The sequence below is a fragment of the Podarcis raffonei genome, chromosome 8, assembly GCF_027172205.1.
Source record: "Podarcis raffonei isolate rPodRaf1 chromosome 8, rPodRaf1.pri, whole genome shotgun sequence".
Taxonomy (NCBI): domain Eukaryota; kingdom Metazoa; phylum Chordata; class Lepidosauria; order Squamata; family Lacertidae; genus Podarcis; species Podarcis raffonei.
The window spans coordinates 72,936,303-72,943,698 of NC_070609.1; positions in this window are offsets into that span (position 1 = coordinate 72,936,303).

Here is a 7,396-nt window from a genome sequence, read left to right on the forward strand (position 1 = left end):
CTGGTGCTCTCCAGCTTTGATGGAACTACAACCCCCATCATTTCTGGCTCTTGGCCGTCCTGCTGGGACTGATGGGGTTGTAGTTAAGCAACATCTGGAGGGCCCCGGAATGGCTTCCCTTGTTTTAGATGATGCCTGGTACCTTTTACAGTACCGTTCAGTGGTGGAGACGCAGTGTCAACTCTGCCTCCATGTTTCTCGTCTCCCTAAGAGCCAGAAAACCTGCTCCCCACCTCTGGCGTAGATTTCACAACGCAGGTGCATTTTTTGACCCTCACAGACTAAAGGGTCTTTCCTTGCCTGTCCAAGGAGGATACAGGATGCGGTCAGGATAAGTGCAGGAATGTCTCACGGTGGGGGCACTTTAATCTCTTTGGGTTGTCTCCTACTCAGAGTAGACCCATTGAAATTAACCTGAGCCTTGCTCCTTCATATAAGTGGGCCCACTCTGAGTAGGACATCATTGGATGCAGCCCTCTCATTTATTTTAATGAACTAAGATGTAGCTTTGAAATGGTCCTTCCTAAGCTGGGAGCATCCTCATTTTCTTCTGTTTTTAAACAATGCTTTTGAGCATCCCCACACCTCCCCGAGTTTTTAGATTGCTACAAATCCAATGTAGAACCACCCAAGGAGGTATCTCTGACCTGGTCCCCACAGAAGACTCTGCAGTCCAGAACCTTCCTCCAAAGGCAAATGCTTTATTTCTGTATGGGGAGTCCTCAACCTTCACTTGCTTATATTTATATCTTTTATTTAAATGCAGGTGCCATTTCTTGAGATCAGAATCCTGAGGGGTTTTTGTATATTAGCTTCTCTTCTTCTCCCCATCCTTTTACAATCTCTCAGATTCCCCGCAAGTGAAAACGCGACTGGGAAGAGACCAGTGGAGATTCCAAAACAACTTCTTTTTCCCCCCCTGGGTGGACATATTACTATGCAATGATGCCATGCAAGGAAACAGCCTCCCCTTGCTTTTAATAAAAGCACACAAAGTCCTGAGTTCGGTGTATTAATTTTTCAAGCTGGCTGGTTTGGGCACTTGCCCCTAGTTTTGGAAACAAGCTGCTAGGAGTTCTCCCTCTTCAGGTCAGAGGTGGGCATCGTGGGGACAAATTACCATTCCTATGGCAAATGGGGATTCGATTTTCTGACGTCTCTGTCAAGCTTATGCATGCAGATCTGTCTTTATTCCCATCTTGCTCCTTGATCTTGACAATCAGCAAGTTAGTGGGGTGTTCCCCCCCCCCGATTATGTTAAAAAAACAATGTGCATAATATATTCTCACGCTTATACATATTTAAACTCCAGGCTTCCTAAGTAACCAGCACAACCATGAATTATTTTTAACTGCATAAAAATACTTTCTGTATTAATGCGACCATATAATAGGGTTGTAGCCCGTGCTAGTCCTACTCAAGAGTAGACTCGTTGAAGTTAATGCAAGTGACTGCATTAATTTCTGTGCGTCTGCTCTTAATAGGACTTTGGTTGACTGCAACCTGTTGCACTATGCGGTGCTTGTATATTGTATTTAGATAGAAGACTCTTTTGCATATGCTTAGGCTTTCTTTAAAGATCTGCTTGAATAGCTTGGCCCTAAACCAGTGGTCAGTACGAGAAGCGGTTCCATGCAAAGCTTGATCCTGTCATATCAGTTAAATCCCATGTATATATCCATTTAAAACAGATTACTCCTCCCACTTCAGTGGTGAATGAAAGTTCCCTGCATTGTATTGAGGATACAGCAGGGCTCATCTAAACTTAGTCCCTGTGGTGTAGTGGTTAGAGTCCTGGATTAGGACCTGGGAGACCAGGGTTCAAATCCCGATTCAGCCATAGACCAGAAGCTTTCTTATTAGTTATTATAGGACAGGAATTTCCAAAAGAACAGAATAAGCTTTACATGTACGCTACATGACTCCGTTAGCCCCAAAATGGAAAGACAACAAGATACTAACGAAAGAAGAATGGCAAGTTAAACTTATTGAATATGCAGAAATGGCAAAACTTACAGGAAGACTTAGAGATAAAGACAACAGACTTTTTAAAAGTCTGGGAATCGTTTATGTTGTATTTACAGAAATATTGTAATGAAATGGACTCGCTAGCAGGGTTTGAGTAAACCAAGAAAACATGAACAACGTGAAGAAACAATATGGAAATTAAATGTAAGAGGTAATTTGAAGAAAATTTGGGATGAAGAATATAAGAGCACTTAATTAAAAGATGGAAAATCAGACAAAAATTAAGCAGAAGCAACAAATAGTTAATGAACCAGAAGGTGGGGAAAGTCATGGGGTGGGGGGAGTTTTGTTTTATTGCATTTCTTTTATATGATAAATGTGTTGAATATCAAAATGTAAACTTAATAAAAAATTATTTTTTAAAAAAATCCCCACTCAGCAATAAACCTCACTGGGTATGACCTCATTGCCTCTCAGCCTAACCTCTATCCCACAGAGTTGTTGCGGGGATTAAATGGAGAGGAAGAGAAGTGCGTACGCCACTCTCCGCTCCTTGGGATATGGATGTAGTAATAATAAATAAACTATTGGAAGTTCTTTAGCAAAAGGGGGTGATCCAATATAGCAGCTGTCTGTAGGCAAACATGAGGCCTACAGACTTGAGGCTGAAGAGCAGAGGTGAGGTGTGTACCAGATCTTGCCAGACTTCTTTCTCATGGCAGTTTTTCTATGCAGGCTGCATGGCTGGGGCCACATCCGCACCACGCATTTAAAGTGCCGTGATTAACACTTTAAACTTTTGTGGCTTTCGCCCAAAGAATCCTGGAAACTGTAGTTTGCTGTAAAGTTGCAAAGAGACCCCTATTCCTCACACAAAGGTACAATTCCCAGAATGGTTTAATCATCAGTCCCTCTTCCCAGGGTACTCCTCCAGGAATTGTAGCTTTGTGGGGTGATAAGGGGGGTCTCCTAACAGCTCCCAGCAGCCTTAACTAGCTGGGTCTTTCCCCTGAACCTCTTTCCATCCACTAATAACTGCCTTATCCTATGTCATTTTGTTGCATCACAGGAAGTCCAACGTCAATGGCAACAACTGAGGAACCAGTGTCTTCAGACCTCACGGTTGTGAGTGCACCTCAGCAAGTTGACTAAATTGTTTGCATTTTATGAACAAATGATTATAGCCTACTCTTCATCTGTACTGCTAATGGGTGGGGAAACATCATAAAACGCACTGGGGGTTGTGGTTTTTTTGGAACAAGGGCTCCATTCCAAATCTTCCAGGGACACTATTCCAGTGCTGGGAAAGGTCAGAGGCATAGGGAAGTAGAGCAATGAACGTGACTCTTCCCTTTGCACCATCTGTGCAAAAGTCTTAAAAGAGTATTTTTAAGCAGGAAAGATAACCACAGTTCAAGGAAACTTTCCAACCAGGCGAAAGTAGGTGAAGGGGCAGAGAGCTATGTTTCCCAGAGTTCCCAGGGAAGAGGGGATTGAACCATTCTAGAAAATTGTACTTCCGTGAAGGAAATTGAGGCGGGGGAAGGCAGTTTCCTAACAACTCTCAGCACCCTTAATAAACTACATCTCCCAGGATTTGAGGTGGTGAGCTATGACTGTTTAAAGCGGCATGATACTGCCTTTAAAAGTATGGTGCGAATTTGCCCTTAAAGTCAGTTCCTGGCTCTGGTAGTGGAAGTTGTGGTCCTTGTGGTGTCATGTGCCCTCCTGCCCTCTAGAGGGAGCATTGTCACTGTGGTTAGCTACCTTAGAAAGGACAACCATTCATTTCCAGAGTAGAAAGATCGCATCAAATGAGCCCAGCAGGATCCATCATTCTCTTTGCACAACATCCAACCAGACGATTGATTGATTGATTGATTGATTGATTGATTGATTTTTTAGTTTCTATATCGCTTAATATATGAAAGATATCTCTAAGAAAATGAAGCAACAACAGACAGCTTAAACAAAATATAACAAAAATACACAGTTACATATGTGCCCCTGGGGCAACTTCCAAGAGGACACTCAGCTCTCCTGCTCATGGTAGTTGTTGTTGTTGTTTAGTCGTTTAGTCGTGTCTGACTCTTCGTGACCCCATGGACCAGAGCACGCCAGGCACTCTTGTCTTCCACTGCCTCCCGCAGTTTGGTCAAACTCATGCTGGTAGCTTTGAGAACACTGTCCAACCATCTCGTCCTCTGTCATCCCCTTCTCCTTGTGCCCTCCATCTTTCCCAACATCAGGGTCTTTTCCAGGGAGTCTTCTCTTCTCATGAGGTGGCCAAAGTACTGGAGCCTCAGCTTCAGGATCTGTCCTTCCAGTGAGCACTCAGGGCTGATTTCCTTCAGAATGGATCGGTTTGATCTTCTTGCAGTCCATGGAACTCTCAAGAGTCTCCTCCAGCACCATAATTCAAAAGCATCAATTCTTCGGCGATCAGCCTTCTTCATGGTCCAGCTCTCACTTCCTTAGCAAATTCAGAGTCAGTTTGGAAAGGAAAGAAGCATTCTTGGAACTCTCTTTGCTGGAGGGGGGGGATGTTAATGCTTTTACTGGCTCCCTTATTGGCGTCTGCGGGAGAAAATGAAGAGGCTGTCATCCTAACACTTCTAGTTTGTTCATAAAATATTCACAGCGGTGTAGGGAAAGTTGAATGAGCCACACACAGGCAGAAAAAGAAAAACTTGACACACGGCCAAAGCAGCTTGATTTACACAATGCTTAAAATCAATTTTGGGTTTTTTTAAAAACCACCAAAGGTAGCGGGAGAACAGCGTGGTGTTGAAAACATCTACTTGAGCGCCAAAAAAACCCACACACCCTTTCTTTCTTTTCACCCTGTAAGGTCTGTCTTGCTGTAAAATATTAGCTGAAAAGCTTTTGAGGGGTGTGTGTGGCCCACTGTGAAAACTGCACTAAGCTGTGTTGTCAAAGCAAGGAGATGATCACTTACTATTCAAAGTGAAGTGATATCGGGGGAAAGAAGAATGAAGAGTGGGGGGGGGGGAGAGAGAAATCATTTTAAAAAGCACTTGAAGGCAAATTTGTCAGTTAACCAGCCCCTGACCGAAACAGAATGACCTTCGTCAAGATGACAGGCGCGAAGTCCCAGCTGTTAGGTGTCTGCTTGAAAGAACAGGAATCAAACAACGAGGGTAAGATGTGGGTGACAGCACCCACGGCGTATTCTGCATACCTGAAACAAGTTGCCCCCCCCCATTCCCCTGCCCCTAATACCATCCCACTAGGAAGGGAAAAAACAGCTGTGACATGAGCTGCCGTTGCATGCCTCAAAGAGAAAGCGACAGGCAAAATGACTTTAAAAACAATAAGTTGTAAAGGCGCTGTGCGTGCCGGAAGGCTGATGCCCAATTAGGCTTTCTTCAGAATTTCTCCTGCCAGCAACCTGACACTTGGGCTGAAGCAAAACGCAAAGGGAAGGGGGGCGCAGCAGCGGCGGCAGCCTGTGCATCAAATAACCAGCAACATCTGTGCTGCTTTGCAGTGGGAGTTTCTCGCTAGCGACTCAAGAACAAAATGCCACGGTTATTGTCGAGAGGAGAAATGTCCTCTTTAAAAAGAACACACTGCACCAATATTTTTTGCCCTGAGGGGTTTCAGCTGAAACACTGACTGGTGTTTTCGCACAGCGTACAGAACTGACCGTTTTAAAAAAGGGAAAAAATACAGTGGTAGCTCAGGTTACATACACTTCAGGTTACATGCGCTTCAGGTTACAGACTCCGCTAACCCAGAAATAGTGCTTCAGGTTAAGAACTTTGCTTCAGGATGAGAACAGAAATCGTGCTCCAGCGGTGCGGCAGCATCAGGAGGCCCCATCAGCTAAAGTGGTGCTTCAGGTTAAGAACAGTTTCAGGTTAAGAACGGACCTCCGGAACGAATTAAGTATTTAACCCGAGGTACCACTGTACTGAGGGACGCGGGTGGCGCTGTGGGTAAAAGCCTCAGCGCCTAGGACTTGCCGATCGAAAGGTCGGCGGTTCGAATCCCCGCGGCGGGGTGCGCTCCCGTTGTTCGGTCCCAGCGCCTGCCAACCTAGCAGTTCGAAAGCACTCCCGGGTGCAAGTAGATAAATAGGGACCGCTTACTAGCGGGAAGGTAAATGGCGTTTCCGTGTGCAGCTCTGGCTCACCAGAGCAGCGATGTCACGCTGGCCACGTGACCCGGAAGTGTCTCCGGACAGCGCTGGCCCCCGGCCTCTTAAGTGAGATGGGCTCACAACCCTAGAGTCTGTCAAGACTGGCCCGTATGGGCAGGGGTACCTTTACCTTTACCTTACCACTGTACTGAGGCTACTGGTCCACATAGCTCAATAATTTTCCACGACGTGGGTTGCCAATGTGGTGCCCATGGGCTCTCCTGTGCCCACAGTCTTCTCTCCCACCCTGCTGAAGTCAGGCATTCTATGGCTGCATTCCCATGGCAGTTTATTCCATTTTCACATTTCCCCATTAGTTCCGCATTACATTTCAGCTTCCACAAGATGTAAAAGCCGCTTTTGGACCTATAGTGAAAAATACAGCGCTCATTCAGCACTCATTTCCATATTAGCTGCAAAGCACTTCTATCCGCACAACTCATAATTACCGTATTTTTTGCTCTATAGGACACACCCAACCATAGGACGCACCTTGTTTTAGAGGGGGAGAACAAGAAAAATAAATTCTCCCCTTCTGCTCAGCTCCCCTTCAGCGAAGCGGCAGGAGAAACGGAGCCCTTTCCATTTCTCCTGCCGCTTTGCTGAAGGGGCGCTGCGCAGAGAGGGGGAGATTTTTTTTTCTTGTTCTCCCCCTCTAAAACAAGGTGCGTTCTGTGCGTTCAAGGTGTGTTCACGCGAAGCCTTCGGAGCGTGGAAGCAGCGCACCCTTTGCGCTTCGGAGGCTTTGCGTTGCTATCACTGAAGCCAAGGAGCCTGCATTTGCTCCATAGGACGCACACACATTTCCCCTTAATTTTTGGAGGGGAAAAGTGCGTCCTATAGAGCAAAAAATACGGTAGCTGACTGAATTTTGTAGCCAAAGAGTTGCCTAAGTCTTCCTGCCTGTTGCGAGATGGAACTTGATGGTGGACATTAGAGCAGGACAGACATAAGGGGCATAGGGAACTGCCTTTCCCTGAGCCAGACCATTGGTACATCTAGCTAACTATTGTCTACACTGGCGGGCAGCTACTCTCCAGAGTTTCAGGCTTGGGGTGGCACTGGCTATGAGCTTCCTCCTCTTCTCAGCTTTGCCCCTTGCCTCTGCCTGTCCTTGACTCTGGCTCCCTGCCTTCTGCTCTATCCTTCCCAAAGAAGGGCCTTGACCCTCGCCTCCTTTTATTCTGGGGATAAAGATGCTTGAGTCGTCTTTTTTTTTAATGTAGATAAGCTCATTGTGTAATCACGAACAACTTGGCATGA